Source organism: Acomys russatus, chromosome 15, assembly GCF_903995435.1.
Source record: "Acomys russatus chromosome 15, mAcoRus1.1, whole genome shotgun sequence".
Taxonomy (NCBI): domain Eukaryota; kingdom Metazoa; phylum Chordata; class Mammalia; order Rodentia; family Muridae; genus Acomys; species Acomys russatus.
This window is the reverse complement of record NC_067151.1, coordinates 59,439,353-59,463,799: the sequence shown is the minus strand read 5'-3', so window position 1 is coordinate 59,463,799 and position 24,447 is coordinate 59,439,353. Positions and strand designations below refer to the sequence as shown.

At 38.6% G+C, this 24,447-nt stretch overlaps 1 protein-coding gene and 1 non-coding gene across 2 annotated transcripts in view; both read right to left on the bottom strand.

Moving 5' to 3' along the window:
- Lrba (LPS responsive beige-like anchor protein) overlaps positions 1-24,447 on the bottom strand; it is a 540,702-nt gene that overhangs the window by 250,924 nt on the left and 265,331 nt on the right. The gene's annotated exons all lie outside the window — the stretch shown is intronic.
- LOC127199729 (U6 spliceosomal RNA) lies at positions 23,921-24,024 on the bottom strand. The gene has a single exon (XR_007831993.1). It is a non-coding gene; the product is annotated as a U6 spliceosomal RNA (small nuclear RNA).

Below are 24,447 nucleotides of genomic sequence, written 5' to 3'. Positions count from 1 at the left end.
CAGGAGACAGGAGGATGAAGGCAGATCACCGAGAAGTCAGTTTAGCCAACCAGAGGGCTCCACACAGACTGAGAGACACCCCCACCCAGTAAGGTAGGGAGCAATAGTAGAAGACATCCATTGTGGTTTTCTGGCCCCCACTCACATATATAGCCATGTGCATATATGTATATGTGTGCAAAGACACCCATATATCAAACTGGGGACACAGTCTCTACTAAAGCTCAGTTTACAGACTATCTAGAGTTAAAAAGCTAAGGCTAGCCCCAAAAATCAATGTTTGTTTATCTTTTGGTTTTTTCATTCTTTGACTAAATTTCAACACCTGATACTAAAATGACCACATAGGTATAACAGACTTTTCTAAATCAACCAATTATATTCCTTAAAAATAACAAAACAAACAAACAAACGAAAAACAAAACAAAAACCCAAAAACCTTCACCAAGGCTGGGGAGCTGGTGCAGTCAGTACTTGCTCTGAAAGAACAAGGACCTGAATTTAATTTCCAGTACCCACATAAAAGGCTAGGAGCAGTGATGCATGCTTGTAATACCAGTGTGAGGGAAACAGAGGCGTCAGATGGCTGGGGCTCACTGGCCAGCAGCTTTAGCTTGATCAGGAAGCCGCAGTGACAGTTTCTCAAAAACAAGGAAAGAGGGGCCCTCAAAAATGACATCTTCTATTGCAGCAGTTTCCATGTGACTTCGTGTAAATGTCTCTAGTGTTAGCTATCCTCCATGTACTCCTTTGTCTGCCTTGTCCTCCCAGCCCAGATTCCACTTACCCTCTCCTGTCCTATTACTCCCTTATACACCATGATGCTTATGTTCTCTCCCTTGAAATACCCACCCTACGGCCCTTTACTAATTGGCTGACCTCTGTGGATATTCCAAATGGAACACACATATCTGAAGGAGTCAAAGATAAAATACAGAACTAAGAAACATTTGACATCTGTGCTTCTGGTCTGGGTAACCTTACTGAAAACAGTTGTTTTAAGCTCGATTCTGTAATTTTGTTCCTCCCCAACGCCTGCCCCCCTCTCTCCCTCTCCCCCCTCTCTCTCAACACACACTACCTTGCACATACATGTGATTATACACACAACACCTTTAATGCGTCAAGACAATATATATAAAAGAACACAAAAATGGTATTTCCAATTTAATGTATTGATAGACCCTATTATAGTAATAGAATGGAAGATATTCCTGAGACGTAAATATACTCAAGCATCAATAAATAAGCTATTCACTGTAATCAGTGACTTCATCAGGTAAAACATGCATTAGAACGAACTGAGAGTCAACTGAAAATGAAGTATTAAAACAAAAATAATCTGTAAGGCCGAATTTATATTCATTCATTCACTAACTGTAGGGTATAACAAGAAGAAATCTCATTACTATTTTTCACATCAAATTACATGAGATTTACAGTTTAGTTTTGTTTAGAGAAAGTATGGGAAGCCAATCAGGTAAACACATACTATAAATGGATGAATAATGTAACAAAAGATTAAAATATTTTCTAATAATAATTTTTAAATATTCACTGAGACAGTGTTTGAACCAACAAAGGTATTAAGTTGTTTCCACAGAGAATTCTCCTGAGTTTATGGAAGATACAAATGTGAAAATAAAGAAAAATCCATAAAATTATGTGTGATAGAGTAGAGATTCTTCTACACAGCTAGTGAACAGCACAATTCCAGTGGGCACTGTTCAGAGCAAAATTTGTATAGATGGTGTGTGCTGTGGGGAAATGCAATGCCCTTCTCTGTTGCTGCATGACACACAGACCGAGGATCCTCTGAGCAGGCTACCCTGCCCACTCACATGCAATGCTCAGATTCCTTTCTTCCCCTCTGTCATGTCCATCCCAGAAATAGGGGACAGAGCACAGTGACCATTGCCTGCTACAGAAAATAATCAAATAATTCAAAAACTTTAAAAACTAATCATGTACAAGAAACATCTTAAGTTGCCTGAATAAACTCATTAAGTTCATGCTGAATTATTAATACAGATTGTTTCCTGGACGTTGTTTTGCTAGAGGAAAACAGTTTGCATTAAATACTGAAAGTGGTGGTAGTGGTACAGGTGCCCGAAATCCTGTAATGGACATGAGTTAACATCTATTGTCAAGTGAGTCAGACGTATGTGACTGTCAGCAACTGGTTTTTAATGTCATTGTAACGGAACTTGAATCTATGCCAATATACGAATGCCAGTTTTAAAAGGAAAAGCTGTCATAACACAACACTTCTAGAAAACTTTTCTGTTTTCCAATCTTCCCTACTTTGCTGTGACAATACCTGAAAAATCCTGATGGCCTTAACAGAAGTCAGTAGTAAATTCTTCCAGCCAGTGCAGAGCTCTACGTCCTGGAGAATTTCAGCACACCATATTTTGTATTCAATTGTAACAACATATTTTTAAATTCTTGTATCTGGAAACCTTCTATTTCCATACTTTTAGCTTTTAAAAAATCCACGGTAGACATTAGCTACAACTTAAATAAATGATAATCCCTTGAAAGCAGTAAACATTTGCAGTGCACTGTCAGTTAGAAGATGGAAGTGCCCACATTCTGTAAGGGTTTCACTCTATGTATAAATCTCAGTGAAATAACGTGCAGGTAGAATAGGGTATCATGCAACATGAGTGAATGTGTTCGCTCACAAAGTGAAATCTATGGTGCCTTCATGCAGATAGAAAAACATTAGTGGAAACCTCTGCTTAGTAAGTACCCACCATGAGTCAAGCAAAGTGATCTATGTGCTGTGTAGGCTTAATAAAATGGACAAGAATCCAAGTTAAAACCAGACCCTCCAACTGTGGGGATCCCAGCAGATTTTCTAAAGGAACATTCGTGCTTTATTGAGGCTTGACATGTAAATTTTACACAACCTGGAGACATTACAGTAATGTGTATTATACTGAATTATATAGCATAATGACTGATGTATTTCTGAGTTTCAGCATGTTTTTAGGATATTTCTATTTTCTTTTTAAAACCCTTTAGATACTCATCTTCCATTATAATTATTACTTGGGACAAAATATTGCAGTCCAAGTCAACTCCTCAAGAAATTATCCCAGGCTTTCCTGTTTGCTATAAACCTGCTGATCATTTTCTTAATCACTTAGCCTTTTTGTCAGGAAGTATAAACAAGTCAAAATAAGAGATAATTATACTATCAATTAAATATCTAACAAAGGCAAATAAAACTGAAAACAAATGATGTCATTAAAATTACTATTGAAAGGTAACTAAGTATAGCAATGCAATAAATAGACACATTTATTGCTTTAGTCAACTCTGAGAAAGACACCTTATCGTCAGGACTCCATGACCTGCCACGATTAAATACTATTCTCATTATTTTGAAGGTAAAGAAATCATCTTACCCATTGGAATGAATAAGAGGCCACTGACTTCTACAGCAATGGGGTTTCCACAATATGGCATTTCCTCTACAATATCTTGTTGGCTACTATTGCAGCTATGATCAAAGTACTAATTAACCCCGCCTGAGAAGATTGAGAGTTTCATTAGTGCTTCACTGATGATCTGCTCTGTAAGTTCAGTGAGGAGAAGGGGTTTTGTCCACCTCATTACCAAGCATAGTGACTGTTACAAAGCAGACAATAAATAAACGACTAAAGGATGAATAGATGACTTTTAAACAGAAAATTAAATAATAAAGAAGAGTCCTCTGGAAAAAAAGAGAGGGCATTACTAGCCAAAGAAATGGCCCAAGTGAAAGCATGGAGACAAAGGGCACTTTCACCTGAAGAGATTCAGGGACAATCTCTGCAAGGCAGGTGAGGGCAAGAACTGAAGTACGGCGTAAGATTAGACAGCAGCTCTTTAAAAGACCTTGCGATGTTTACTAAAGAACTTGTCAATACAACTTGGATTCAACAGAGACAATAAGAAGCTCTGAAATCAGGAGACAAACTTAATAGCTTTGTGATTTATAGGGCAGCAAAACAGGGAGGGCTGAGCTAAGGCCATGGGGATGGAGACTAGAGGTCACGGTTTGAGAGACCTGCCTGCAGTTGGATAGATAAAGCCTCTTCTGGGTAGGAAAAAGAGGGAAGGGAAAAATGAGAATAAAGCCAAGTGTTCTGAAAAAGAAAAGCTGAAAGCACGAAGATGTTATTTACATGAGATGAATAATAAACAGGTGTGGATGGAAGGAATAACCAGGCCCTGTATGCTTAATAACATTTAGACAAGTACTTCAAACAGGAGAGCAACATAATGTGGAGCCCGAAAGAGAACTATTCACCAGATTGCAAATTAAGTTGATGAGCTCTGGATTCAGCGACTTTAGACATTCATCCAAAAACAGTTCTGTGGTCAGTAGGAGCCAAGGATTACACTAGATCCCAGAAAAAAAAAAAAAAGTCTGTTTAAAAAATAGGATAAAAGTGAGGATGGAATCTAGAAAATTCAGTATTTTTTAAATTGCAGAAGAAATAATAGGAAAAAATCAGATAAAAAGTATCTGTTCCTCACAATCCAAACAAAGAGGACGTGAATAAAGGGAGTGTCTAGGAGAAGTCGGCGTGGGAAGAGGAGGGTGGATATAACCAAAATACACTGTATACCATAGGATAATTCCAGAGAGTTCAATTTTAAAGAGAAAGGGCAGAGACACAGAGCTCAAACGAAATCGCCTTATAAAAAGCAAGTGAACAAACACACTTCAGCTCAGGTAACTGAGGCGTGGTTCTTATATGCGGAGAGATGAAGGAAGCCTTTCTTTGTTTCTTTCTTTCTTTTGAACAGCTTTAGGCTATATACTCTATATACCATCAAGTCCACCTATTTAAAGTATACAGTGCAATGATTTTAATCTATTTACAGACTGCACAACCATAACCATGATCTAATTTTATAAGATTTTATCAACACCCCTCCCCCCAACAGAATTCACTGTCTATTTCCAAACTTTCCTCATTTTACCCTCCTCTTGGCCACTAGACATGTCATATGAATAAAATCATGTGGTTTATAGGGTTGGAGGACCAGCTTCTTTTTCTTGGATTGTTTTCTTAGCTTCATCCATTCTGTAAAATGTATTGCTCACTCTTCTACTCTGTCTCTCCACCTGCCTTGTCTCTCATCATCTTTCTTCCCTCTTCCCTCCCTCCTTCAATTTTTTTCTGCCTGCATCCTTCCTCTTTGTGATAGAGATAAATACAAGGCCTCACATATGCTAATCATGCATTTTACCCAAAGCCCAGTCTCCACATTCTTTTAAATTATTGATTAGAGAGTTCATGGACTACAATATATCTTGCTTAGATCTGCTGAAATATTACTGGGCCCAAGCACAGGACTACTCTTTCCAAGCACATCTGCTTAGCCTGAGCTCACTTCACTGTGTGGCAGCTTTACCCTCTCCCTTCCCCCCTCACAACCTTCAATTTTATTCTCATTACGAAAAAAAAAAAAAAAAAAGTTGAGATATGACTAAGCACTTATGAGGTCCAGGAGAGACTGGAAGTCATTACTCCACAGTAATACTAATCTGTACAACTGTACAAATCCCACTTGGCCCCTGCTAATTCAATAACCTGGAAGTAGAAAATGACGTGGTTAGATTTATTTTAAAGATTTAGGACTGATTTGGTTAAAAGATGAAACGAGGAAGCCTAAGGAAATGGACTAGGCTCATGAGAATGTCTGGAAGGATACAGCCCTGCTGGACCTCAACAAAGAGAATACTGCTATAAAAGGCCAATGGCATCAGTGATGCAGCACAGCGGAAGCCCAGTTAGGTTATATACTCAAGGTCACAGCCATCTTGGTTTGTTTAACTAGTAGTTGTGATGTTCACAAATAGTGAAAGCATTTCACGTGACACATTTACAAAAAAAATATATCACTGTAGTGAATTGATACATGCCTGTACATACAATTAATTATATTGCTGCTATATATTGTTACATAAAACACAAAATTGCACATATTACATGGATATTGTATTATGTTTCAATACAGATTAAATAATATTATATTATATTTAAACCAGGTTAAAATGTAGCTAACTGGCCAAACACAAATTCTCTATGGCAAAAACTCTCAAACTTTGGTACCCAATAGTCTACCTTCAATTTCTGTGAGATTAACCATTTTAGGTATCAATTGATTGAGATGATATACTTGCCCTTCTGTGCCCAGCTAAGGTCATTTTAAATAATGATCTCCGGTCTATCTAAGTTGTCATAGCTAACTTACAGGTTACCCAACTTTTCCGTGGCTTAGTATCTATTGTATGTATATGTCCTATCTACTTCACCCACTCATCATCACGTGGACTTTTAGTTGGCTTCTCTTTTGTTATGTACTGTAAAGAGTGTCTCAATAAACATATAGGTTACAGGTATCTCTGACACACTAATTTCATTTCTTTCAGATAAATAATTAGGGATAAAATTCCTAGATCATACAGGAGCTTTATTTTCAACTTTTTGATATTTTTTTTTCTCAAATGACTATGCTGATTTATGTTCCAGCCAACCAAACCCAAGGGTTTCATTTACTATTCATTCTCTCAGCATTAATTATCTTTATTTTTCTAACAACTATTATTCTTAACAGGGTGAAGTGATGTCATATTATAGTTTGGATTTACATATCCTGATGATTACTGATATTGTGCATTTTTTTTCACATACACTTTAACCACTTATTTGTTGTTCTGGTCTCATGTGTTCTTTTCGGGGGGTGGGGGGTGCGGTGCAGGGGAAGGTGAGAGAGTCATATTATTTACCCATGGCTAACCTCATGCTATCTGTAAGACCAAGGTGCTCTCAGATTTGTGACCATTCTGACACCAGCTCTAGAGTCCTCAGATTAGAGGCGTGTCTACCACCTCCCAATGTCTCCACTGGGCGAGGTGTGTATTCATACCTATCGCCTATTATTTAACTGGGTGTTTTAGCAGTTACGCTTTTTTAGTTCATATATATTCTGGATGTTAACCCTTGTCAGATGTTTGCAACTATTTAGTCCCATTTTCTAGACTTTGCCCTGATTTTAATGATTGTTTCCATTTGTCTTATTTTCTATTTATTTGCTGTATTTTGGGAGAGGGGTATCTTATTCAAAATTAGCTTGTCAATTCCAATATCCTGGAACATTTCCCCCAATTCTTCTACTAGTAGAATCAGTTCTTACATTGAAGTCTGTAGTTAATTTTGAGTTGATTTTTGTAACAGGTGAAATATAGCGGAGAAATTTTAGTCCTCTTAATATGAATGTATTTCCCAAGCACCACTTGTTACAGACTATCCTTTGCCCAGTCTCTGTTCTTTACACCTGGGCGGGCTAGTTTTATGTCAACTTGACACAATCTAGAGTCATCTGAGGTGGGAACTTCAACTTCATAAGATTGGCTGTAGGCAAGCCTGTAGGAAATTTTCTTAATTTGTGATTGGTGGAAGAGGGTCCAGTCTATTGTGGACTGGGCCACCCCTAGGCTAGTAGCCTTAGGTGATATAAGAACGCAAACTGAACAAGCCATGCAGAGTAAGGCAGGAAGAGGACTTTCCATGGCCTCTGCAACAGGCTCCTGCACCGTTCAAGTTCCTGCCTTGATGCTTTCAACAGTGATATGGAAGCATACGAGAAGCAAACCTTTTCCTCCCAAGTTGGTCATGAAGTTTTACTACAGCAACAGAAACTCAAGGCAGCATCTTAATCTGAAAAAAAAAAATAATAATCTCCTGGCTGTAGACATGGGGTTTTCCTCTAAGCTTTCTATACTATTCCCCTGCCCTATATGTCTTTTTATATGTTGATCACTACAACTTTGTGGTGCATTTTAGGTTATGTAGTCAGTGCCTTTTATTTTGTTTTGTTTGCTTAAAATGGCTTTAATTACTCCCAGTTTTGTGATTCCATGTGTATTTTATGATTTTGTTTTTCCTATTTCAATGACAAACATTACTGGTAGTTTGATAGATAATGTATTGAATATATAAACCACCTTAGGTAGTATAGAGATTTTAACAAGATTAAAATACAAGAAGAGAGGGTATCTCTTCAAATTCTTTCATCAATGTTTTATAAGTTGCTTGTATGTTTAAATAAGCATAAAGTCACTGGAAATCAAAATTTATCTTGGTCTTGTTACTCCTCCTGATGATAAGTAACCAATACAATTGGCTTTTGAAACAGAAGTCTTGTTTTCCTATTAATTGATATGTGTGTGTGTGTGTGTGTGTGTGTGTGTGTGTATTTCGTATATATTCCCAGTCCCTTTATGTAGTGCTGTTATGAATTTCAACTTATACTAAAATATGCCTAAAATGAAAGAATGTAAAAACCTTCTTCAGTCTTCAAACTACAAAGTCCCTAGCCAGAAGATGAGGACCTGTCTCAGCATCACTAGGCTGCACGACATAATGTAAAGAGTGAGCTAACAGAGACAGGGCTGTGCTCTTTATATTACTCTAGAAATTGACTGGCTTTAATAGTTAATCTTCATTGTCAACTTAACTGCATTAAGAGTCATGGAAATGTATCTCCATGACGTGAAGACAGAAGATATGCCATAAATGCTAGCAGCACCATTCACATGCTGTGGTACTAGGCTGAGAACACAGGAATGATTCATCTCGCTCTGCTTCCTGACTGTTGATGAAATATGACCAGCACCCCATGCTCCTGGAGACATGCCTTATTTTCTTAAGCTGATTTTATCGGGCTTTTTTTTGGACAGGACAATGAGGAAAGTAATTAGCATACCCCATAATGTTGTAGGCAGATTGTAAGTACTTCACTAGTGACCTCATTTAATTCTAAAAATAACCATACAAATTACAGTTGTAAGTCATATTTTCCAGGTGAAGAATTAAAACTCTGAAATTTAAGTGATTTAGCTAATAATAAACAGAGGGTGACCTTCCATCTAAGACACCCCATTACTCAAATGGTTTTAGATTGTTTTGACTAAGATTTTCATGTTAGGCTCACTAGTACACTCGCTATGACAATTTATTTTATTGGTATGCATTTAAACTTCTCTTTTATAGATGGCAGATTTGACTAGGACTAAACTGAATCTCTACTGTTTGAAACCCATGCGCACATATTCCAATAAGGAGCATAACATGCATAACCAGCATTAACCTCGCTCAAAACTGAAGCAGCACGGCTATTATACTAAGAATGTTCTCTGACTTGGAACAGACTTTTTTTTTTTTTTTTTAAATCAAGATGAACACCCAGGAAGTTACTATTATTCCCTGATTATTTCTACCCAAATATAGAAGAACTAGATGCTTCAAAAATGTATGTGAAGCAATCTCACACCCACAGATGACTGCTTGACATTAAAACATTCCTTTCTCCCAAGTTGAGTCCCCAGATGTTTTTCTTGTTGTTGAGACAGTTGATAAAAGTATAAGGACAAATAACAAAACAGCAAAGAAACACCATTTTCTACAATAAAATATTGTATTTTTAAATAAATAAAGTCTTGCATGTAGGAACAATCTAGCATAATCTATTACTTCCTGTGTTTAATCCATAACTCTCAGAAAAATACTGAAATCAAATACCTGATTTAAATCAGAATGGAAGAAAACATATGCCATGTGCTTTTAGATAAATTAAAGCATTAGCAAAACCTATGTGCCCTACCCACAGGGGAAAGTGGGCTTCTTAAGTTTCACTTCCAGGGTCTGCAGACGGTTGGAAGCCGGGTCTCTGAGTAGCTGCTGCCGCCTCCTAGAAACATTCTGCTTCTCCCAGGAATTATTCACATTCCGAAAGTGACTGATTCTCACCCCCTTCTTTACTGCCTTTCACCTTCCCCGCCCCCTGGCTCTGAATTATCAGTCCTGGAAACATTATTCATTTACAGACTACTTTCTGAATGCCACTTGTGTTTGGAGAACCCTGACTGAAATGCTAACAGATGCACAAACATGAGGACAATGTAGTCTTAGTCACAGGACACTCATAACCTAGCATAAAGCTGCCCGGCTTTATGTCAACTTGACACTGCACTGTCATAACGTTATCTGCAAGTTATCTGAAACAAAGTTACCAGAGTCATCTGAGAAGAGGGAACTAGGATTGAAAAAAATGGCTCCAAAAGACTGGCCTGTAGTCAGTCTATAGGGTATTATCTCAATCAACAGTTGACTTGGGAGGGCCTATTACGCTGGGGGTGGTGCCACCGCTGGGCTGGTGGTCCTGTAAAAAACAGCAAGTTGAGCAAGCTATGGGGAGCAAGCAGTAAGCAACACCCTTCCATGGCCTCTCTATCAGCTCCTGCATCCAGCTCCTGTGAATCTCTGCCCTGACTTGCTTTACCAATGGACTGTGATCTGAGAATTCCTCTGCAGATCGCTTGTGGACAAGACCTGCAGCAGTAATAGAAAAGTACCTAAGACACACAGTAATTAAAAAGTATGAGGTAAGTATATCCTCATTTGGCATGAAATCAAAGACCATAAGAAAACTAAACACCTAGGAGTGTATAAAAATCCAGAACAAACAAATAAAGAGGAGTGCTAGCCTCTGGTGGAGGGGATCAGGGAGAGTGTGATGGAACTGGGGATTTCTGAGAGAGGTACTTGAGATGGGCTAAGTTTGAACTGATACCAAGAAGAGCACATCCAGGATTCTCAGGAGCATTTACCAGCATGCACAGTCCAGAGAACTAAAATCAGCTGCCTAGATGGTCCAGTAGGAAATAAAAGAAATACAGAACACCAGGCTCACCAAAGAAGTCGAGAGATGCGAATGCTCATATCACGCTCACTCACTTGCCAATAAACACTCACTGGTCACCAATGATAACACAGTAAGCTGTGCCGAGCACCTGAGATTCAAATTGTTCTTGCTTTTGCAGCAAAGAATCATTGTTCTCAATGACCTCGTAGTCCAATGAGAGGAACAGGTGCAGGAAGAAACATTTCCATACAAAGAGTGCCCTAGGGCCACAGAGACAGGGCGTAATGTCAAGCAAGGGCAGGCTCTTCACCAACAGATTGGCAAACACTATTGGCAGATGTTACCCAGGCGAAAAAGAAAAGGAAAAGCACTGTTTCTCAGGGACTAACACAAACAAAAGCTAAGCAAGTGAAAAACAACTGAGAGTGGGCTACAGTTAAGTGTTTCCAGAATTCCTGGAAAGTGTGAAGCAAGAAGAAGCCAAATGACAATTTGCAAAATGTAAGGTGCCAGATCATGAAGAAGTGTCTGAGGAATCTGGCTCCTGGTTGAAAATGTGCTGCTGTTTTTTTTTTTAAAGACTCGACCAAAGACCAAAGGCTTTTACCAGGCAGGCCTCAGAGAAGAAAGCTTTCACCCTGCGCCAGACTTGATGTACAGCCAGTTCTTTGCTTGTTTTGGGGAGGCTGCAGTCAAGGTCCCTGGCCCCTAGCTAGTCTCACTTTATGTGTATTGCCTTCCCACGCTGACCACAGATCACTTTCTGACGCCTTAAGCTAAGGCCCTCTTCAGGACTCTGCTGAACTCTTCCTTGAAGGGTGGGAAAACGCTATAGACATCTATCACTGCTTTGATGCAGTCTATACCAAGGCCGTCCACACATCAAGCTTCCTCTCACACCTCAAAGCCCATAACATTGCTTGAGCCATGTTCAATGTTCACTGAGTTACATGGGTGTTGCCTGCAGCAATGGAGCCTTGCTGTCAGTTTGTACAGGCCAACCTACTGTCTTGGCAACAGCCTGGGTTGTTGGAGGATTTCCATAGGACACCTTTGGCCAAAATCTAAACTGGATGGAACCTAGTCCTGGTACTGGAAGCTTCATTTGGTGACAAGATATGGCCAGTTGAAGACTCGATCTTCCCCATTATTTGGAGGCTCCCTTAGGAACAACTCCATATATTTTAAGAAGTCTCCACTGCACCAGGGTTTCAAACACCCCTCAGTTCTAGTCGTATCTCTCCATATTCTCTCCCTCATTCCTATCTCCCCTTCTCTCTCCCACCTGATCCTGTGATTCTTGTCTCTCTCACCCTCATTTCCCCTTCCCTGTGAGAGCCACGTGTCCCCCCAGTCCCTTCCTCTATACCCAACCTCTCTGGGTCTATGCACTGTAGCTTGGTCCTCCTCTCAGAGCTCAGGGAACCCAAGGAACTGGAGGCAGAAAGAATGTAAAAACCAGAAGTGATAAAAGATACCAGGAGAACAAGTCATTCTACATCAGCTGAGCAAATCTCATGTGAGCTCACAGGGGCTGAGGCAGCAAGCATAGGGTCTGCAAGGGTCTGTACCAGGCCCTCTGTGTAGACACCACCTCTCTCAGTTTAGTATTGTGATGGGACACCTGAGTGTGTGAACGAGTGAGTGGGTCTCTAAGTCTTGTACCTGCTCTTTGGGCCGTTTTCCTTCTGTTGGTTTGCCTAGTCAACTTCAATGTGATGTCTTTTGTTTTATCTCATTTTATATTGTTATATTTTGTTGTTTTGTCTTAAAAGCCTGTTCTTCTCTAATGAGAGACAGAAAGTGGACCCAAATGGGAGGAGAGGCAAAAAGTAACTGGGAGTACAAGAGAGAAGGGAAAGAGTCTTCAGGCAACATTATATGAGAAAAAGATCTACTTTCAATAAAAGGAGGGAAATTTACTAAAATAATTTTACAAGATAATGAGCACCTTCAACACCAATTTTAAATTTTCCAATTCTTCTGATTTTAGTCCTATTATTACATTTTGGAAATCTGCCTAAAATTCTCTAGTATAGACATTGGGCAGTAAGTATGAAAAAGGACAGTAAATAAATATTCAAGGACCTAAGGCATCTGGCTCATAAAAAAATGGCTCCGAAAGCATTTACTCACAGTCCCAAATTGTGTGTACAGGATATATATTAATAGACAAAAATATATTTAAATATTTCACATGGTTGTACAGTAGGCAATGTTCCATTATACTGGAAAATTCTGCGACGTGTAAACTATTGGCTTATGTCTATTTATCAAATCAAGAGAGATGGCGTGGATGTAAGATTCAACAAGTCTCTTAGAACCTCCCGGATCTCTGACATTAAGCGTTCATGGTCACATGCTATTAAAACATTTTATTGATGCTGGGTGCTGGTGGTGCACACACTGAAACCCAGCACTTTGGATGAGCAGCAGAGGCAAGTTGATCTCTGCATTTGAGGCCAACCTGGTCTGTAGAGAGAGTTCCAGGACAATCCAGGGCTATGCAGAGGAGCCAAGTCTAAAAAAATAAAGAATGGAAACAAAAAACAAGAAGAAGGAAAAAACAAAGTAAAAAAGGAAAAATAATTTGAGAAACAAGAGAATTGACTATCTAAATGGAAAACATGATAGAAATAAATTTTTATATAGAAGAGCCAAGTTTTAGTCTTAGTTTTCACTTTAAAAACTCATTCTCGATTTATTTTGTTTATAACTAAATTACAGTTACATCATCTCCTCCGCCCTTTTCTCCTCCTAACTCCTCCCATCCTCCTCCATTCCCCTCCCGCTCCTTTTGAACTCATGGCCTCACTTTCCTTAGTTATTATTTTATATAAATTACACATGAATAAATGTATAAATACAACTTGCTGAGTTCACTTGGTGCTGCTAGAGAATGCACATGTGTTCAGGGCTGACCTCTTGATACTGGGTAACCAGTTAAGGGGTTCACTCTGATGAAGACTAAGTCACTCCTTCTCAGCAGTTATTACTACCTTAAATAGCAGAGAATCCGGAAGACTGCTGCAAGGCTGCGTCCTCTAGATATGACAGGGGAGGCACAGCCGTGAACCCTCAACAATATGGTTGCCTAAACAGACCTGAAAAGCGCCAACACTAACTGGCAAGCTTATGGATGGAGGAAACCTCGGGAGGCCAAGTCTTAGTCTTAAGGGTAGAGGCACAGCTTGTGGTGCAGTGCACGCTTTGGTATACCAGTCCTGGTGTCAGTCCCTAGGGCCAGGAGAAGAACAGAAGGGCGGAGGAGGGATGAGGAGAAAAGAGGAGAAGGAAGAGTAGCATACGTAAGTTTAGATTTTAAAGGTACTGTATTTTAGGTGCCTACTAAAAACCTATGGGAGAAGGGGCGCACCAAACATCTTTCCCTCTTCGTCCTAGGCACACAACGAAACCATAGTTCACAGTCACCCCTACAGCTGGAGTAGGGCTATGTGACAGCATTATAACCACTAGGGTGCTGGCAATGGTGGTATGATCCTCCTCTTTCAACCCTACCCTCAGCACTCGCTATATATACCAGGTTAGCTTTAAACTCAGAGATCTACCTGCCTCTCCCTCTGCCTCCTGATTACTGGGATTAAAGGTGTGCACTACCTGATCCTCGCTGAGATCCCTAACAGCCAGGTGGGACTTCAGTGGAGGGAGGGAGACATCAGACTACCCATAAAACCTTCAACCTTGCCTACAAGAAGTGCAGGGACACAGATGGAGCAGAGATTGAGGAAATGGCAAACTACTGACTGGCCGAGACTCCTACCCCATGGGAGAGTGCCAGCACCTGACACTATTAAGGCTACTTTGCTATGCTTGTAGACAGGAGCCTAGTGTAACTGTCTTCTGAGAACCTTCATCCAGCAGCTGATGGGAACAGATACAGAGACCCACAGCCAAACAATGGGCTGAGTTTGAGGAGTTTTATGGAAGAGTGAGGAGGGATAGAGGGAGCTGGAGGAGTCAAGGACACCACAAGAAGCCCTACAGAGCCAACTAACCTGGGCCCATGGGGGCTCACAGAGACTGAACCACCAACCAAAGAGCTTACATGAGCAGGACCTAGACCTACAGATGTGCAGCAGATGTGCATGCAGCACGGCCATCATGTGGGTCCCCTAACAACAGGAGTATGAGCTGTCTCTGACTCTGTTGCCTGACACTGGATCCTGTTCCCATAGCTGGGCTGCCTTGTCTGGCCTCAGGGGGAGAAGATGCACTTAGTCCTGCTGTGACTTGAGGTGCCAGGGTGAGTTGGTACCCTTTAGGGGCCTCTCCATCTCTGAGAAGAGGGGGAGGGGGGAGGGAAGGAGGCATGAATGTAGAACTTGGAGAAAAGAAGGAAGGGGGCTGGGATCAGGCTGTAAAGTGATTAAATAAATAAAATTAATTTTAAAAAGGTGTGTACCACTACAGATGCAATAATAATAATATTATTATAACTATATTATTATTAGTAGTAGTAGTAGTATTGCACACTACCAAAACTGAACTAGCAATAAACTGTAAACACACACACACACACACACACACACACACACACAGACTCTTGCAGTCCTTTCATTATGGCTTTTTGTGCACAGATAAATAATGCACATACGAGTACACTTACTGTAACAGAGAAGTACTTCCCAAGCTTTAACATGCATAGAAGGAGTGCAGGATGTTAATTAGGTTATGAGTGCCTCATGTGGCCAGAGGCTGGGCTTCTAAATAGCATCTATGTGATGCTGGGGCATACAAGCCCTTTTAAGTATTTTAAGACAGCCTAACTGTGAAGCTAAGGGGCCTCTAGCTTGCTGTCTCTTCTCAGCTTTAAGGAGCTAGGATGACAAGTATAGCCCACCAGTAACTTTTAAAATGTCTTCTTGCCCATACCTTCAGATCAAGATTAATGTGGTTTTCATAGAGGCTGAGAACTAACTATACTGGATCTATAAGACAGAAAACCTCTCTTACCAAAAGGCTTTAAAATGAATATGAGAAACAACGTTTTATATGAATTCTTTAATTCAAGCAGCACGTTTTGCCTAACCACAGATTCCCAAGTGGAGGTGCTGATCAGACAGGTGAATGAGGTTGCTAGGTTGAAGGGAAGGAGCCTGACAGAACACAGAATTTTAGAGTTATGTCTAGACAGTATTTATATCACTTAGCGGGAAGCCTCAAGAGTGCACACAGGCAGAGAAGAACAGAGAAGATGAGAAACCCAGAGACTAAGGCACGATCACCCCAATAACAAGACTGGATCAAATGAACAAGAGCCAGAACGAAGTCTAAGGAGAGGCCAATAGTAGCAGGAAAATCAGAAGGCCATGGTGTTCCAAAAATAAGCTCAAAGTGTTTCAGAACGGTATGACTTTTCCTACTTGCTAATGAAAAGCCTTCAGCAATGTGCTGAGCCCCGTGACGTGTTTCCACATTTCATTTATGCTGTGTTAGTCTGAGTAATCAGCGATCGGATATATACATCCGACAACAAGTCAAGACAGCCATTGAGAATAGACTACTAGAATTAGCAGTACCCGTGTAACTGGTGTCCTTGAAAAGGATTTCAGTGGAATGATGGGACCAAACCCTCAGTGCATTTGAGTTCCATAAGGAAGAACTCAACAAGAAATAAACCCTTCACTACCATTCACCGACAGCAAGGAAGTTACACATATTCTATATCTTAATTAGGACACTGGACACATTTTAGAGAAAATGACTATACCAAATGACACTATATAAATGCCATAAAAACATACAAGAGATCCTATTAGGCTGTCACGTGTCAGATACCCTGGGCAGATACTGACAAAGCAGCTCATGCGTGCTGGGGTAAGGCTGTAGACCTGCAACTTAGCTAGCTATTCAGGACTGTGAGCTTCAGGGCAGCCTGGGAATCCTGAGGAGACCTTGACTCAAAACGAAGACAAAGGGCTGGTGACAGAACTCAGCAGTATCCACCTAGCAATTATGAGGCCTAGGATCAGACAACATGTTTCCGACTAAAGCAGCATAAATGAAATGTAGAAACACTTTACAGGGCTCTTCACATTCCTGAAGGCTTCCCACAACAGTAGGAAAATTACACTCATTGGCGCTGTGCCTCTTGTCTTTGAAGCTCTATTTTTCGAAACTGTATCTAATTAGGTTTCTAAGTTACAAGGCTGACTCCACCCCTTCATTTAAAAAATAGCTTATATAAATTATCTGCATTTTCTCAAAAACAGACCATTGTCCTCAAACAATGATCTAGGCTGCCTGAGATTTCTTTTTTTTTTTATATGTTCAGCTTATCAACAGTTGAACCCTCAAATACAAAAATAATGTTAAGGTTCTTGGTCAGTTTAAGTCAGAAAATAAATATCTATTTAACCTACATTTAAAAAAAAAAATCCTCTGCTGGGCGTGGTGGTGCATGCTTTTAATCCCAGCACTGGGGTGACAGAAGCAGGAGGATCACTGTGAGTTCGAGGCCAGCCTGGTCTACAAAGCGAGTCCAGGACAGCCAAGGCTACAGAGAAACCCTGTCTCAATACATACATACATACATACATACATACATACATACATACATACATACATACATACATACATGGAAAATTCATCACAAAACCTAATTCCTTGTATAGTCTTCTTCCAGGAAAATCAATTCAGGCATGTGAAGCTTTTCAATATCTTCTCTATGTTTTATAAGGTTATTATCAACCCAAGTTGGAAAAGAAAGAAATCACAGAGCATGACATGGTGTTTAAATACCGTATGTTTTCATTTTACCCTTCTCCTATCAGGATGAAGTCTTAAAGGTAATTCAAAAGGAAAATGAAAGTATTTTACCCAGAAGATAGAGTCCATATGTTCTGCAATCTGGAAGCCCATTGGGAAAAAGTCTTGAGTTTTTACAAACTGAATTTTGACAATTGGAAGCTGATGTGGCTTTTTAATTTTTCTCTCTAACCCTCTTCACAAAGAGTTGAATCATTCTCAGGAGAATGAAATAGACTTTTATCAACTACAGAAAATCTTAACACCTGCTTAACTACAAATTACTTAGAAAACATCCAGCAAGCCTTCACATCTCACAATGAGGCTTCATAATAAACACTTATTCCCAAGTGTGATGTATTCGAAGAAGCTGAGGACAAGAAGCACAGCCACATATTTGCATCTGTTTAGATTTCTTATTCTTTAGTTTTCAACCCTCTTGTAATTAATATATTTATTACTATACAGATTTACAACTGACATATTTTTGTTGGCAAGGACATAACAGTTGGCTATAATTAAAGATTTATACATTAATAATAATACCAGAAACTAATATTAAAAACAGCTCTTATTTATTTTCTTTATGTAACAACTCCAGATTTCTAGAACAATGCCCAACATCTAGTCTACACTAACAAATTACACCAGAATTATGAGTATTGCCACATTCAAGAAATTATTTCTTAGATATAGTTAATATACCAAGTGAAAATGATTCCACTCTCACAATCTTAGTAAAATGAAATAAAGTTCTTCAAGGACCTTCAATTGTATAGATTATTTTACAATATACAACTTGTATTTAAAAAAAAAAGTAACACACTTCTAACATAATTTATAAAAATGGTTTGCCAATTACATGAAGGGCAAACAATACACACACACACTGAGTTTGTGCATAGATAATTTAAGTTTATAGAAATAACTGAATTAAATGAAGAAGATAGTATAAGATTTTTTAAAAATTGTTTTGCTTTTTCTTTGAAGGAATTTTACTATATTATCGCGTTGTATCTTTCATTTGTTATCTTCCCTTCCAGTATCATCCTGTACTTTGTTGAGAAATACAGTAGAGCAGTGATAATGGAGGCAAAGGGTGTTTTGTTTTTATGAGACGGGCAGTGAGATAGCTCAGCAGGTCAGATGCCAAGCATGGCTGACTGAAGTCAGCCTACACGCCCCACGCTGCAGAAGAAAAGAAACAGCACCTGTAAACTGTTATCTGTTCCACACAAATGCACTATATGCACTAATACAGATGACCACACATGGAAGCACACACACGTGTGCACACGCACACACAGACACACACATATACCACACACACACACGGTAAATAAGGCACTTAAATTTTTATTAAAAGTAAGAATTTTCAGCAAAAATTATTTTTAAAATTGTATGAAAATGGAAATTATGGCCACAGTGATCACAAACATCTGCTCCGAAAGAGGTTACTTCATGGAGAGTCAAATGTTCCTCTTTATTTGATCTTTTCTATTATCTAACATATTTATCACAATTTTTAATATAAAATCTATGTGTTTCCTAAGTACATTTTATTTATTGCTTAACATACTTTTGTACACTCTGTGCCATGTGCTCACACAGATATTAAAAGAAAAATATTGTGTCCCTCTGTAATTGTACTATAAAAGCAAGACAGTGTTTGTGTGTGTTAGGGGAGGGGGGGGGGACCAGATAGAGAAAAGTATTACCTAATTGTTGTTTTGATTTCATGTCCACTGCCTTTTAGATCTGAGCAAACACACTTTAAATCTATGTGGGCCTCAGTCTCCACATCTCAAAAATAAATATGAGGAATTAAGGAATCCATAAGTCCCTCCTACCTTAAAAATGCTATTAGTTTGATGTTCTACTTATTTTTAAGTGTATTTTACTCTTACTGTACTTCATACACCTGCCTAGATGCATTATGTATTCAAGACCTTATAATTTCCAGCCCCTCAGAAATCTCAAAGAACAATGCTCAATAAAATGCATGGGATTGATTACTTTATTTCCTCGCTGTGTATTTCTCCTGGGAGCAGAAAACAGAATGCAATCATTCGGCAGCTGCCCTGAGCCTCAGCTTTTCCTAGGGGCTATGCTGAGTCTTTGAATGAGGAAGATGATGAACACAGAACTCTAGCATAGAAGGAAGTGTCTGGGTGGGAACCAAGAACACCTGCCACCTAAAACCACAGGTAACCAAGCTCTGGCAAACATACGGCTTTATTCTTCATCTTCTTCCATTTCATAGACTACAAGGGCACTGAAGTTGGAAGGGTCGGGACTAAAAGTGTAAGTAATTTGATACCTAGTTTTACATTGGAAGGGTCACTGCTTTCAGTACTTAAAATAAAGATTTAGGTTTGGGGCACAAAACTGGACACATGAAAATAAGTTTCCAATCAATCTAATACAGGACCAAATGCGGGATAAAATTCTAGACATCCACATGACGGTTTACTTATGTGGAAAACTGAGGATTCTTCAGTTCAAAAGAAACACCGGGTTCAGAGAATGTTGCCTGTGACAACTGCAGGCTAATTTTGCCTCTTTCTTTCCTTTATTCCCACTGCAAAGCAGGCTGACTTAACCACCCATGTTTAAGAGGGATGGACTTACGGCTTTGAGAAAAGGTAGACCCCTGGCTGGCTCAGGAAACTTTCCTAAGTACAGATCATTACTGGCAAACCCTGACTGACAGCAAGGACATTTTGACAGTAGTAGTAAAAAATTTAATGCATACCATGAGTGGCTTAGCTGTTCACTTCTACCTACATATTCTGCCACAGTTATATCACCTTTCTAGTGAAAAGATATTAAAAGCCAGCTAAATGTTTACCAGTAAAAGCCTCAAATGCTATACCTAGCGCACATGGGGTAAAGGAGGAGGGGTCCTCACAACTCAATGTAGAGTACTTGTCAGACACAAATCAGAACCTGTATTTAATCTGAAAATATATATAGAATACATATAAAAATAAAATGTAAAATAAAAATAAGAGCTTGCAATCAGCAATGACAATTACCATCATCAGCTAGAATTCATATTTCTGCTGCGATCACATCATGTTTGCATTCATTTATTTGCATACTCAAAATTATTGTGAAAATACTAAATAGAATAACTATCAAAAACTGCTTACCAGTTTTCTCATGTAATTCTGCTGGAGCACACCTTTACTCCCAGCACTCAGGGAGGCAGATGCAGGCGGACTGATGTGCGTGTGAGGTCAGCCTGGTCTACAACGTGAGCCCTGGACAGCCAAGGCTACACAGGAAAGCCCTATCTCAAAAAACAAAAGCAAACAAAAATTTTTTGATATGGCGGTATATATTTAATTGCCTTAACAAATCTACAATAAAAATTTACATCCAATGGAATTCTAACTTTTTTTTATATTCAGGTTCAACCTCTTACTAGTTAATTAATTTTGAGAAAAGAAGTAACATTTCTAAGCATTGACCTCTTATTTTTAAGGTAGGGATAAAATAAGAACTTCACAGAATTTGATTAAAGAAATAATTCAATTAAGTACTAACAAGAATATGCACATACAATGGAACAATATTTGCTATCAATCTGCAGGCAGACACACACACACACACACACACACACACACACACACACACACCTGGACTTTATCACTCCTAAACGATTATGGCTCAAAACTGGTGAACGGGACAAGGTGCCAACCACCACTTTATACTTCAATAAATGGGGAAGCCATATTGTCCAAGTGTTTTCAGGAAGTAGAGAAAAACACATTTTCCCACATGAACAGCATAAGCATAAAATTATACATGCTATGTATAAAATTATTTGTAAACTATGCATGAAGCCAAGTTCAGCATCTTTTTTTTTTTTGTCCTACCAGATCCAAATTTAATACAAACTCTAGCAAGATATCAGCCACTGAGCAAAACTCTAGTTTTATAACAACCCACTTTAATGAATTACTGTTGAGTAGTTATTCTGAAATTAAATCCAGAACAGAAAAATAGATAGTAATTTAATTCCATTGTTTCCCATCTGTACAAAATGGTTACCTGAGTACCTGTTTAAAAATACTGGTAATCAATCAGTATTTTTTGAGTGAAATCCTATCACCAATATGTTTTTAACAAAGCTTTCCATATGATGTGACCTTGCGGGGGTGCAGGGTGCAGATGGATTAACAAGAGCTTGTAAAAGAGCTGTCTGTATTCTTTGCTTTTTCTTTTTGCTACCTAGCGACTATAAAACCGTTGGCATTTAAAACAATTCTCCAGCTTAACTCTCATTTGTGGAGTGAACTAAAGTGGCTTTTGTGGTCAGTGATCTTTTTGGAATTAAACTCGTTCTCTTTAACATTCTAACTTAGGTTAGTGGGGGTCCCCTTCTCAGAGGACAAGGGAAGTTGGAATAGGAGACAGAGGGTGGGAGGGAGGGAGGGGCCAGGAGGAGAGGAGGAAGGAGGCTATGATCGTATGTAAAGTGAATATTTAAATTTAAAATAGCATTCAAAATTTGCACACTCACACTGATATCTAATGAGCATTAAGAGTTGAACTGCATACCACATCTATCACTAGTATGCAGTTAATATGTCCCACATTTGTACATCTCAAGTGTAGAACTGTATTAAACTATTTTAAATAGCTTGTTCTTTACTAAATACCCCCAGAAGTTTTCCCTATGTGCTCATCAGAGACAAACTTAGCTACAATGATATCCTTTCCTTCACTGAAGAATCTGAAGTCATCTTTGTACTGAAGGGATACATTGTCAGGATCGCACAGCATTAAGGTGCACCTTCTCTTGTAATAGATACCAAAGGCGTGAAGAAAATAAAGAACTAGGCTTTTCTTTTTCTTTTTCTTTCCTTTCTTTATTGCCACCTCCCGCCCCCTCCCAAGTCAGGGTTTCTCTGTGTGGCCTTGGCTGTCTGGGAATTTGGCTCTGAAAACCAGGCTGGCCTCAAACTGACTGAGATCCACCCGCCTGGTATTAAAGGCATGCACTACCATCACCTGGCTGGCTTTTTTTTTTTTTTCTTTCTCATCTTTTTATTGAAATAGATCTTTTTCTCATATAACACACCCTGATTATGGTTTGCCCTCTCTCTATCCTCCAAGTTCCTCCCACCTCCCTTCCATCTGGATACATCCCCTTTCTGTCTCTCATTAGAAAACAATCAGGTTTCTAATAATATAAATTTAAGACTCTAACACATCAGAATATAAAAAATAAACAAAGAAACAGAAGGGAAAGAACCCTACAAAAAGGACAAAAAGACAGATTACACGCAGAGAGGCTCACTCATTCAGGAATGCCATAAAAACACTAAACTGGAAGCCATAAAATATACACAAAGCACTTGTAGGTTAACAGAAGAGAAAAATATAAACATATATTAAAAATAAATTTAAAAATAAAACAGAAAAAGAAAAACCCCTGACACTGCATTACAGGAAAGGGCAACGCCAGGCTTGCCACTGAGTTCGTTTTCCATTGATCATCTAACTGGGCAGACAACCTACCCTACGAGTAGATTGTTTCCCCAGAATTGCAGTTTTTACATAAAACATATTCAGCTAAGCCAGTAACTAATTTCTAGAGACAAATGGCGTTAGACTTCAGAAGTTAAATACGCATGTGAGGAAGTGGTCATGAGAGCAACTGAGAATACTACTGCTAGCAAAACAGCATTTCACTTCCTCGTGTTAGACAATCTTTTTTTTTTTAATTAACTTATTCAGATTACAACTCAACTGTTCTCCCATTACTTGTATCCTCCGTTCCTCCTACCCTCCCACCCCCACCCCATTACCCTCCCTTAGGTCCATGTCCAAGGGGGATCTCCTCCCCTACTTTATGGTCGCAGGCTAACAAGTCTTATCTTGGTAGTTTGCCTATTCTTCTTTGAGTGCTACCAGGGCTCCCGTCCAAGGGGAGGTCATCAAACATGGGGCGCCAGAGCTCACTGTGTTAGACAATCTTAAGTTGTTACTACTTTAGCATGCTGAAAGTACCAGGCAGACAAGAAAATTCTGAATGATAGTGTCAAAATATCTGAAAGTCTATATAACTTCATATTTACTATAAATAAATTTTATCCTAACAAAATACATATTTTATAAATATTACAAGTATAGTAATTTACATTTTAAAAGATCATTTCATTTATTAAACAAGAATGTTTATAAGATGGTAAATTTACATTATTTAAACTTTAGGACCATATTTCGTTTGTGAAAACACAAATATCAATAGCAAATATTTCAATCATACGGTCTTGTAAATAAAATATAAATTTACTTTTGTTCTAGGATCTAAGTCTCAGAAAACAAATTTTTAAAAAAACCTATGCCACATTTTTAATGATCAATAGAAATGCTTTTATTTATAAAATAGTCACTTAAATATAAACATCTCTAAATATAAACAAAAAATATGGAATGTTTCATGAATTTGCATGTCATCCTTGCACGGGGGCCATGCTAATCTCTGTATCGTTCCAATTTTAGTATATGTGCTGCCAAAGTGAGCATCCTAAACCACATTTTAAAGGTAGTTCTAAAAACCTGTTTGGAGTATGTATTACTGATCAGTTTCAATGGAGCATAAAATGAGAGACAACTTTCTACTGAAAATTAATATTACTTATAGTATTAGTGACAAAATGCACTCTCATTCTATTATTTGTAAATAAGAGAGTATTTGTAAATGTCAGAAATTATCTAATAAGTTATGTATAAAAGCTTCAATTCTTCTCAAATTATCACACTGTACCCCCTGAATGTGTATAAATATTTTCAGTCAATTAAATTTGGTAAAATTCAAAAAGGACATAGACTTATACAGAGTATTAATAAAATATTTCTTCTTTTATTCCAAAAGAGCTTTAAGTCACTTCCGTTTTAAAGTATTAATGTTAAAATTATTAACACAAACAACAGGATAATTAATAACAG